The sequence below is a fragment of the Oncorhynchus nerka genome, linkage group LG10, assembly GCF_034236695.1.
Source record: "Oncorhynchus nerka isolate Pitt River linkage group LG10, Oner_Uvic_2.0, whole genome shotgun sequence".
Lineage (NCBI taxonomy): Eukaryota > Metazoa > Chordata > Actinopteri > Salmoniformes > Salmonidae > Oncorhynchus > Oncorhynchus nerka.
In genome coordinates this window covers 63181861-63191998 of record NC_088405.1, presented here as the reverse complement: position 1 = coordinate 63191998, position 10138 = coordinate 63181861, and positions in this window count along the sequence as shown.

Genomic DNA, 10138 nt, shown 5'->3' with positions numbered 1-10138 from the left:
CCACCACATACCTCCTCCATGTCCATAAGGCTTGAAGGGACATTGGAATGAAATGTTTAAATGTTAGCTCATAACAAGTTATAAGTGGTTAATAGGAGAAAGGGCTTATGGTAAGTTATCAGTAGTTAATAGGAAGGGGGTGGGAGAGTTACAAAGTCATCACATACTTTCAATGTTGTGTGTAAACAGTTGACCATCTGCTGAAGACAGAGGACAGAACTAAAGTTTACAGCAGAGACAACAGTTTCAAATCAAGTCTACCATCTAACAATGATGGTAGCAATATACTGCTCCATTGCATAACTCTTGTTCCTCACCTGTCAAAACTATAACCTAGGCATGATTACAAAACGTAACACACTGTTAAATTGTCTATAAATTCAATATTTGCTTGAAATAACCCAAACATTTTTGGGCCTGCGGGAGAATATAGCAGTTTGGTTAGATACATTTTTATTCTTGCAAATAAATACAATCTTGTATTCAATACATAAGACAAAAATGCTTAACCTATTGGCAAAATTATACAAGTTGCAAAGTAAAAACAAGAGCAAAAGTGTGTTAGTTTTACAATGTTTAATTATTAGGTTATTTAAATACATTTTGAGTGTGATTTTAATGATAAGAATTTAGCCTACGAATAATGAATAATACAGTGCCTTCAGAAAGTATTCACACCCCTGGACATTTTCCACATTTTGTTGTGTTGCAGCCTGAAAATAAAATGTAGATTTTTGGTCACTGGTCTACACACAACACCCCATAATGTCAAAGTTGAACTATGTTTTTCACATTTTATACAAATGTATAAAAAATGAAAAGCAGTAATGTCTTGAGTCAATAAGTATTCAACCCCTTTGTTATGGCAAGCCTAAATAAGTTCAGGAGTATTTGTGTTCTTAAGTTGCATAATAAGTTGCATGGATTCGCTGTGTGCAATAATAGTGTTTAACATGATTTTTGAATGATTACCTGATCTCTGTACCCCACACATACAATTATCTGTAAGGTCCCTCAGTCGAGCAGTGAATTTCAAACACAGATTCAACCACAAAGGCCTGGAAGGTTTTCCAATGCCTCGCAAAGAAGGATACCGATTGGTAGATGGGTAAAAATAAGCCCTTTTAGCATGGTAAAGTTATTAATTACACTTTGGATGGTGTATCAATACACCCAGTCACTATAAAGATACAGGCGTCCTTCCTAACTCAGTTGTCGGAGAAGAAGGAAACCGCTCAGGGATTTCACCATGAGGCCAATGTTGACTTTAAAACAGTTACAGAGTTTAATGGCTGTGATAGGAGAAAACTGACAATGGATCAACAACATTCTAGTTACTCCACAACATTAACCTAATTGACTGAGTGAAATGAAGGAAGCCTGTACAGAATAAAAATATTCCAAAACATACATACTGTTTGCAACAAGGCACTAAAGTATTAATGTAAAACATGTGGCAAAGCAAGTGCTTCCGGGTTGGAGCGAGCGGTCGCATCTGCACTCGGTCCGCAGGTAGTTTTTCATTTCATTACATTTCATTATAGTACAACGGTTTGATTTGTCTAATCTTAGCAATTGTTCTTCTCAGCTAGCTACATAGCCGTCTTTGTATCATAGATAATCATAGATAATTGCGTAATTATCGTATTTCGTCGTCCTAACGCAGTCTACACCGCCCTGCAGCTAGCTAGCTAGCTAACGTCTACCGTTAGCTAGTCCACCGTCTACCGATTAGCAGCACAACTTCCACTCAACTGAACGACTTGATTAGTGTAGTGTTAGCTAGCTACATAGTTGTCTTTGCTGTCTTCGTATCCAAGATAATTGTGTAGTTAGAGTGTGTAGTTTTAGAGTGATTATCTTAATTTACCGAGGTTAGCTAGCCAGCTATTCGTCGTCCTTAACGTAACAGAACTTCCGCACTCAACAATCCGGTCGCATTTCGCTTCGCTTCGCTCCACAGGTAGTATCACATTTTTCATTTCATTACAGTACAACGGCTTGATTTGTTTGATCGTAGCTAGATACATAGCTAGCTACATAGCCGTCTTTGTATCAAAGATAATTGTGTAGTCTTGAGCGATTTCCTAGGTTAGCTAGCCAGCTATTGTCGTTCTTTTAACGCAACGTAACGTAAATCAACACTGCTAGCTAGCCCCGAATAGCAGCACAGTAGCACAGTAGAAACCATTACACTCAACGGAACGACTTGATTAGTGTAGTGTCAACAACGCAGACACTGCCAGCTAGCCTACATAGTCAACAACGCAGCCTCTGCCAGCTAGCCTACTTCAGCAGTACTGTATCATTTTAATCATTTTAGTCAATAAGATTCTTGCTACGTAAGCTTAACTTTCTGAACACTCGAGACGTGTAGTCCACTTGTCATTCCAATCTCCTTTGCATTAGCGTAGCCTCTTGTGTAGCCTGTCAACTATGTGTCTGTCTATCCCTGTTCTCTCCTCTCTGCACAGACCATACAAACGCTCCACACCCCGTGGCCGCGGCCACCCTAATCTGGTGGTCCCAGCGCGCACGACCCACGTGGAGTTCCAGGTCTCCGGTAGCCTCTGGAACTGCCGATCTGCGGCCAACAAGGCAGAGTTCATCTCAGCCTATGCCTCCCTCCAGTCCCTCGACTTCTTGGCACTGACGGAAACATGGATCACCACAGACAACACTGCTACTCCTACTGCTCTCTCTTCGTCTGCCCACGTGTTCTCGCACACCCCGAGAGCTTCTGGTCAGCGGGGTGGTGGCACCGGGATCCTCATCTCTCCCAAGTGGTCATTCTCTCTTTCTCCCCTTACCCATCTGTCTATCGCCTCCTTTGAATTCCATGCTGTCACAGTTACCAGCCCTTTCAAGCTTAACATCCTTATCATTTATCGCCCTCCAGGTTCCCTCGGAGAGTTCATCAATGAGCTTGATGCCTTGATAAGCTCCTTTCCTGAGGACGGCTCACCTCTCACAGTTCTGGGCGACTTTAACCTCCCCACGTCTACCTTTGACTCATTCCTCTCTGCCTCCTTCTTTCCACTCCTCTCCTCTTTTGACCTCACCCTCTCACCTTCCCCCCTACTCACAAGGCAGGAAATACGCTCGACCTCATCTTTACTAGATGCTGTTCTTCCACTAACCTCATTGCAACTCCTCCAAGTCTCCGACCACTACCTTGTATCCTTCTCCCTCTCGCTCTCATCCAACACTTCCCACACTGCCCCTACTCGGATGGTATCGCGCCGTCCCAACCTTCGCTCTCTCTCCCCCGCTACTCTCTCCTCTTCCATCCTATCATCTCTTCCCTCTGCTCAAACCTTCTCCAACCTATCTCCTGATTCTGCCTCCTCAACCCTCCTCTCCTCCCTTTCTGCATCCTTTGACTCTCTATGTCCCCTATCCTCCAGGCCGGCTCGGTCCTCCCCTCCCGCTCCGTGGCTCAACGACTCATTGCGAGCTCACAGAACAGGGCTCCGGGCAGCCGAGCGGAAATGGAGGAAAACTCGCCTCCCTGCGGACCTGACATCCTTTCACTCCCTCCTCTCTACATTTTCCTCTTCTCTCTCTGCTGCTAAAGCCACTTTCTACCACTCTAAATTCCAAGCATCTGCCTCTAACCCTAGGAAGCTCTTTGCAACCTTCTCCTCCCTCCTGAATCCTCCTCCCCCTCCCCCTCCTCCCTCTCTGCAGATGACTTCGTCAACCATTTTGAAAAGAAGGTCGACGACATCCGATCCTCGTTTGTTAAGTCAAACGACACCGCTGGTTCTGCTCACACTGCCCTACCCTGCGCTCTGACCTCTTTCTCCCCCCTCTCTCCAGATGAAATCTCGCGTCTTGTGACGGCCGGCCGCCCAACAACCTGCCCGCTTGACCCTATCCCCTCCTCTCTTCTCCAGACCATTTCCGGAGACCTTCTCCCCTACCTCACCTCGCTCATCAACTCATCCCTGACCGCTGGCTACGTCCCTTCCGTCTTCAAGAGAGCGAGAGTTGCACCCCTTCTGAAAAAACCTACACTCGATCCCTCCGATGTCAACAACTACAGACCAGTATCCCTTCTTTCTTTTCTCTCCAAAACTCTTGAACGTGCCGTCCTTGGCCAGCTCTCCCGCTATCTCTCTCAGAATGACCTTCTTGATCCAAATCAGTCAGGTTTCAAGACTAGTCATTCAACTGAGACTGCTCTTCTCTGTATCACGGAGGCGCTCCGCACTGCTAAAGCTAACTCTCTCTCCTCTGCTCTCATCCTTCTAGACCTATCGGCTGCCTTCGATACTGTGAACCATCAGATCCTCCTCTCCACCCTCTCCGAGTTGGGCATCTCCGGCGCGGCCCACGCTTGGATTGCGTCCTACCTGACAGGTCGCTCCTACCAGGTGGCGTGGCGAGAATCCGTCTCCACACCACGTGCTCTCACCACTGGTGTCCCCCAGGGCTCTGTTCTAGGCCCTCTCCTATTCTCGCTATACACCAAGTCACTTGGCTCTGTCATAACCTCACATGGTCTCTCCTATCATTGCTATGCAGACGACACACAATTAATCTTCTCCTTTCCCCCTTCTGATGATCAGGTGGCGAATCGCATCTCTGCATGTCTGGCAGACATATCAGTGTGGATGACGGATCACCACCTCAAGCTGAACCTCGGCAAGACGGAGCTGCTCTTCCTCCCGGGGAAGGACTGCCCGTTCCATGATCTCGCCATCACGGTTGACAACTCCATTGTGTCCTCCTCCCAGAGCGCTAAGAACCTTGGCGTGATCCTGGACAACACCCTGTCGTTCTCAACTAACATCAAGGCGGTGGCCCGTTCCTGTAGGTTCATGCTCTACAACATCCGCAGAGTACGACCCTGCCTCACACAGGAAGCGGCGCAGGTCCTAATCCAGGCACTCGTCATCTCCCGTCTGGATTACTGCAACTCGCTGTTGGCTGGGCTCCCTGCCTGTGCCATTAAACCCCTACAACTCATCCAGAACGCCGCAGCCCGTCTGGTGTTCAACCTTCCCAAGTTCTCTCACGTCACCCCGCTCCTCCGCTCTCTCCACTGGCTTCCAGTTGAAGCTCGCATCCGCTACAAGACCATGGTGCTTGCCTACGGAGCTGTGAGGGGAACGGCACCTCAGTACCTCCAGGCTCTGATCAGGCCCTACACCCAAACAAGGGCACTGCGTTCATCCACCTCTGGCCTGCTCGCCTCCCTACCACTGAGGAAGTACAGTTCCCGCCCAGCCCAGTCAAAACTGTTCGCTGCTCTGGCCCCCCAATGGTGGAACAAACTCCCTCACGACGCCAGGACAGCGGAGTCAATCACCACCTTCCGGAGACACCTGAAACCCCACCTCTTTAAGGAATACCTAGGATAGGATAAAGTAATCCCTCTCACCCCCCTTAAAAGATTTAGATGTGCTACTGTTCCACTGGATGTCATAAGGTGAATGCACCAATTTGTAAGTCGCTCTGGATAAGAGCGTCTGCTAAATGACTTAAATGTAAATGTAAATGTTTTTCCTTAATAAAATGTCTGGGGCAAATCCAATACAACACATTACTGAGTACCACTCTCCATATTCTCAAGCATAGTAGTGACTGCATCACGTTATGGGTATGCTTGTAATTGTTAAGGACTGGGGAGTTTTTCAGGATAAAAAATAAACGGAATGGAGCTAAACACAGGCAAAATCCGAGAGGAAAACCTGGTTCCGTCTGCTTTCCACAAGACACTGGAAGATGAATTCCCCTTTCAGCAGGACAATAACCTAAAACACAAGGCAGAATCTACACTGGAGTTGCTTACCAAGAAGATAGTAAATGTTCCGGACTTAAATCTACTTGAAAATATATGGTAAGACCTGAAAATGGTTGTGAAGAAATTATTTTTTTAAACTATTTGACAGTGTTTGAATAATTTTGAAGTGTTGCACAATCCAGGTGGAAAGAGACTTACCCAGAAAGACTCACAGCTGTTATCTCTGTCAAATGTTTTTCTAAAAATGATTGACATGAGTGTAAATGTATTTTTCAATACATTTGCAAACATTTCTAAAAACATGTTTTTACTTTGTGATTATGGGGTATTGTGTGTTGATGGGTGAGAAAATTATATTTATTCCTTTTTGAATTCAGGCTGTAACACAAAATGTACAATAAGGCGTATGAATACTTTCTGAAGACACTGTAAATGTTCCACAATATAACAATTCTGAAGCCTATGCAATACAAGCTTGGACCGATAAAGGGTAATTGTGTTGACCATTATTATAAAGCTATTCAACGTTGCACTCAGCTAGCTACAAAACACCATAGCCAGAGGGCAGGTGAAATAATTGTTCAATTTTATGATACAAGTATCAAACCTGGTACACTAATACTAAATACCTTAAGGAACATTTTAAAGATTGGAGGCAGCCTGTGAAGACTGTCAGTTAACCAGGGAGGCCATTTTTATAAAATGGCTGCCATTCAAATTTCCTGTTAGTTATCTGTTAGTTATCTACCCACTAAATAAACCCCACAATAATTCAGAGGTCATCAAGGCTATGTGAAAATGATTTGGTATTTGTGATAGAGCCACCCAATTCACACAGCAAGGGCATGTCTAAATCTATAGTGCGTTTGCAGATTTTGTCCATTACCCTCCTGGCAGTGATTTCCAATATGGCCATTGGAAAATAGGCTAAGAGACCCAAGATCGGTAATTTGTTGGATAGATGTCACTAGGGGCTCGGGTCAGAGAGCAATCAGAGAACAGAGATGGTGCCAAAGTTCACATATTTACTAAGGACTTGTGGTTGGACATGGTAAAGTTGGATTTGTGTGTGGTTCTGCAACAAAGGACATACATTGTAATCAGGTTACATAACATACAAGGTAAAGGTGATAAGGATGAATCTATTAAACCAATACATTTCAAGTAATGAAAATAAGGAAATTACATGACATCTTAATGTTATGACAACTAAAATATACATGGAAAATAGGAAATAAATGCACTCTTAACTGTGATGCACCCAACTGGAAAGAAACTGAGGAAGGCTTGGCAGGATTTAAATACAAACTAAAGGTTATCAGGGCAGTCTTGATAATTAGTAACAAATGTGTGGCATTGAGAGAGAGTAAACAGGTGAAATCAACTTGGTTTAAAAAGTTAATATCAGTAGTATGCTGCTCCACTCTGAGGGCTCCACTCTACAGCCCAATGATGGCTTAACATGTTTGAGGGGGTCTGGAAAACACAATAAAATTGCCCAAAGATGCCATACCCTTAAATTTTTTTGTAGAAAAGTGGTGAACATGTGTGCCAATTTACTGTTTTTTGTAAATGTTTTTATGGCTAGTTCCAACAGTTTAAATGTAAACACTCCAAACAATTATAGTAGACTTCCCTGAATTCAATGGCTATAGTCAGGGATTAGCCAAGATGGCGTAGCAGTCGGTCATGTGTTGTGTTTGTCTTTGTCTTATCCCATCTAAATAGACGTTTTTTAAATGTTTATATTGTATACATTTTAATCTCAGTTTCGGAGCCTTGCCGATCCATCACGACTGGTCTGCCGACGTGGTCGCCCGATGTGGTCTCAATGGGCTTTTCCGTTGCGTTGTCGCCAAAGACCCATCTTCTCGCCCCAGCCCGCTAGCTTTCTAAGCGCCGTGTCTCCCACTCGCCAAGCGTAGTACTGACTACCGAACGGCTCCCTGACTCATCTATTGCTGTTTTTTGGACCCTATGATCACTCGGCTACACAGCTGATGTCCCCTGGACTGTTTCAATAACACGGTAGCTCATTTTGTTTAACTGTCGGCCCCAGCCTCGAACTCAGGTCCTGTACGTACCTAACTGACCCGCTCTGCCCATTCATCGCCATTTACCCATTGTTATCTTAGCTCTCCTGATCAACACCTGTGACTGCTTTATGCCTCTATCTAATGTCAATATGCCTCTCTCTAATGCCAATATGCATTGTTTCACTGTAGAGCCCTCAGTCCCCATCACCTTGCCTTTGATACCTCTTTTGTCCCACCCCCCACACACACCTCACCTGGCTTAACTGGTCCCACCAGAGACAAAACCTCTCTCATCATCACTCAACGCCTAGGTTCACCTCCACTGTACTCACATCCTACCATACCCTTGTCTGTACATTATGCCCTGAATCTATTCTACCATGCCCAGAAATCTGCTCCTTTTATTCTGCTCCCAACGCACTAGACGACCAGTTCTCATAGCCCTTAGCCGTACCCTTTTCCTACTCCTCCTCTGGTGATGTAGAGGTCAACCCAGGCCCTGTAGACCCCAGTACCACACCTATTCCCCAGGAGCTATCATTTGTTGACTTCTGTAACCGTAAAAGCCTTGGTTTCATGCATGTTAACATCAGAAGCCTCCTCCCTAAGTTTGTTTCATTCAATGCTTTAGCACACTCCGCCTCCCCTGATGTCCTAGCCATGTCTGAATACTGGCTTAGGTACGCCACACAAAATTCTGAAATTTCCATCCCCAACTACAACATTTTCCGCCAAGATAGAACTGCCAAAGGGGGCGGGGTCGCAATCTACTGCAGAGATAGTCTGCCGAGTTCTGTCATTACTATCCAGGTCCGTGCCCAAACAGTTCGAGCGTCCGTTTCTAAAAATCCACCATTCCAGAAATAGGTCTCTCACTGTTGCCGCTTGCTATAGACCCCCTCAGCCCCCAGTTGTGCCCTGGACTCCATATGCAAATTGATTGCCCCCCATTTATTTTCAGAGTTCGTACTGTTAGGTGACCTAAACTGGGATATGCTTAACACTCCGGCCGTCCTACAATCTAAGGTAGATGCCCTCAATCTCACAAAAATTATCAAGGAACCTACCAGGTACAACCCCAAATCTGTAAACACGGGCACCCTCATAGATATCATCCTGACCAACCTGCCCTCTACATACACCTCTGCTGTCTTCAACCAGGATCTCAGCGATCACTGCCTCATTGTCTGCGTCCGTAATGGGTCTGCGGTCAAACAACCACGTCTCATCACTGTCAAACACTCCCTAAAACTCTTCAGCGAGCAGGCCTTTCTAATCAACCTGGCTTGGGTATCCTGGAAGGATATTGACCTCATCCCGTCAGTAGAGGATACCTGGTTATTCTTTAAAAGTGCTTTCCTCACCATCTTAAATAATCATGCCCCATTTAAAAAATGTAGAACTAAGAACAGATATAGCCCTTGGTTCACTCCAGACTTGACTGCCATTGACCAGCACAAAAACATCCTGTGGTGTCCGGCTTTAGCATCAAATAGTCCCCACGATATGCAACTTTACATGGAAGTTAGGAACCAATATACACAGTCAGTTAGGAAAGCTAAGGCTAGCTTTTTCGAATAGAAATTTGCATCCTGCAGTACAAATTCCAAAAAGTTTTGGGACACTGTAAAGTCCATGGAGAAAAGATGACCTATTCCCATCTGCCCACTGCACTGAGGCTAGGAAACACTGTCACCACTGATAAATCCACGATATTTGAGGATTTCCAAAAGCATTTTTCTACGGCTGGCCATCCTCTCCACCGGGCTACCCCTACCCCGGCCAACAACTCTGCACCCCACGCAGCAAGTTGCCCAAGCTCCCCCTTCTCCTTCACCCAAATACAGACAGCTGATGTCCTGAAAGCGCGGCAAAATCTGGACCCCTACAAATCAGCTGGGCTAGACAATCTGAACCTTCTCTTACTAGCCTATTCAACCTATCTTTGTATCATCTGAGATCCCTAAAGCTTGGAAAGCTGCCGCAGCCACCCCCTTCTTCAAAGAGGGAGACACTCTAGACACCAACTTTTACAGACCTATATCCATCCTGCCCTGCCTTTCTAAAGCCTTCGAAAGCCAAGTTAACAAACAGATCACCGACCATTTCGAATCCCACCGTACCTTCTCCACTATGAAATATGGTTTCCGAGCTGGTCATGGGTACACCTCAACCACGCTCAAGGTCCTAAACGATATCATAACCGCCATTGATAAAAGATAGTCCTGTGCAGGCGTCTTAATCGACCTGGCCAAGGCTTTCGACTCTGTCAATCACCACATTCTTATTGGCAGACTCAACAGCCTTGGTTTCTAAAATGACTGCCTCGCCTGGTTCACCAACTACTTCT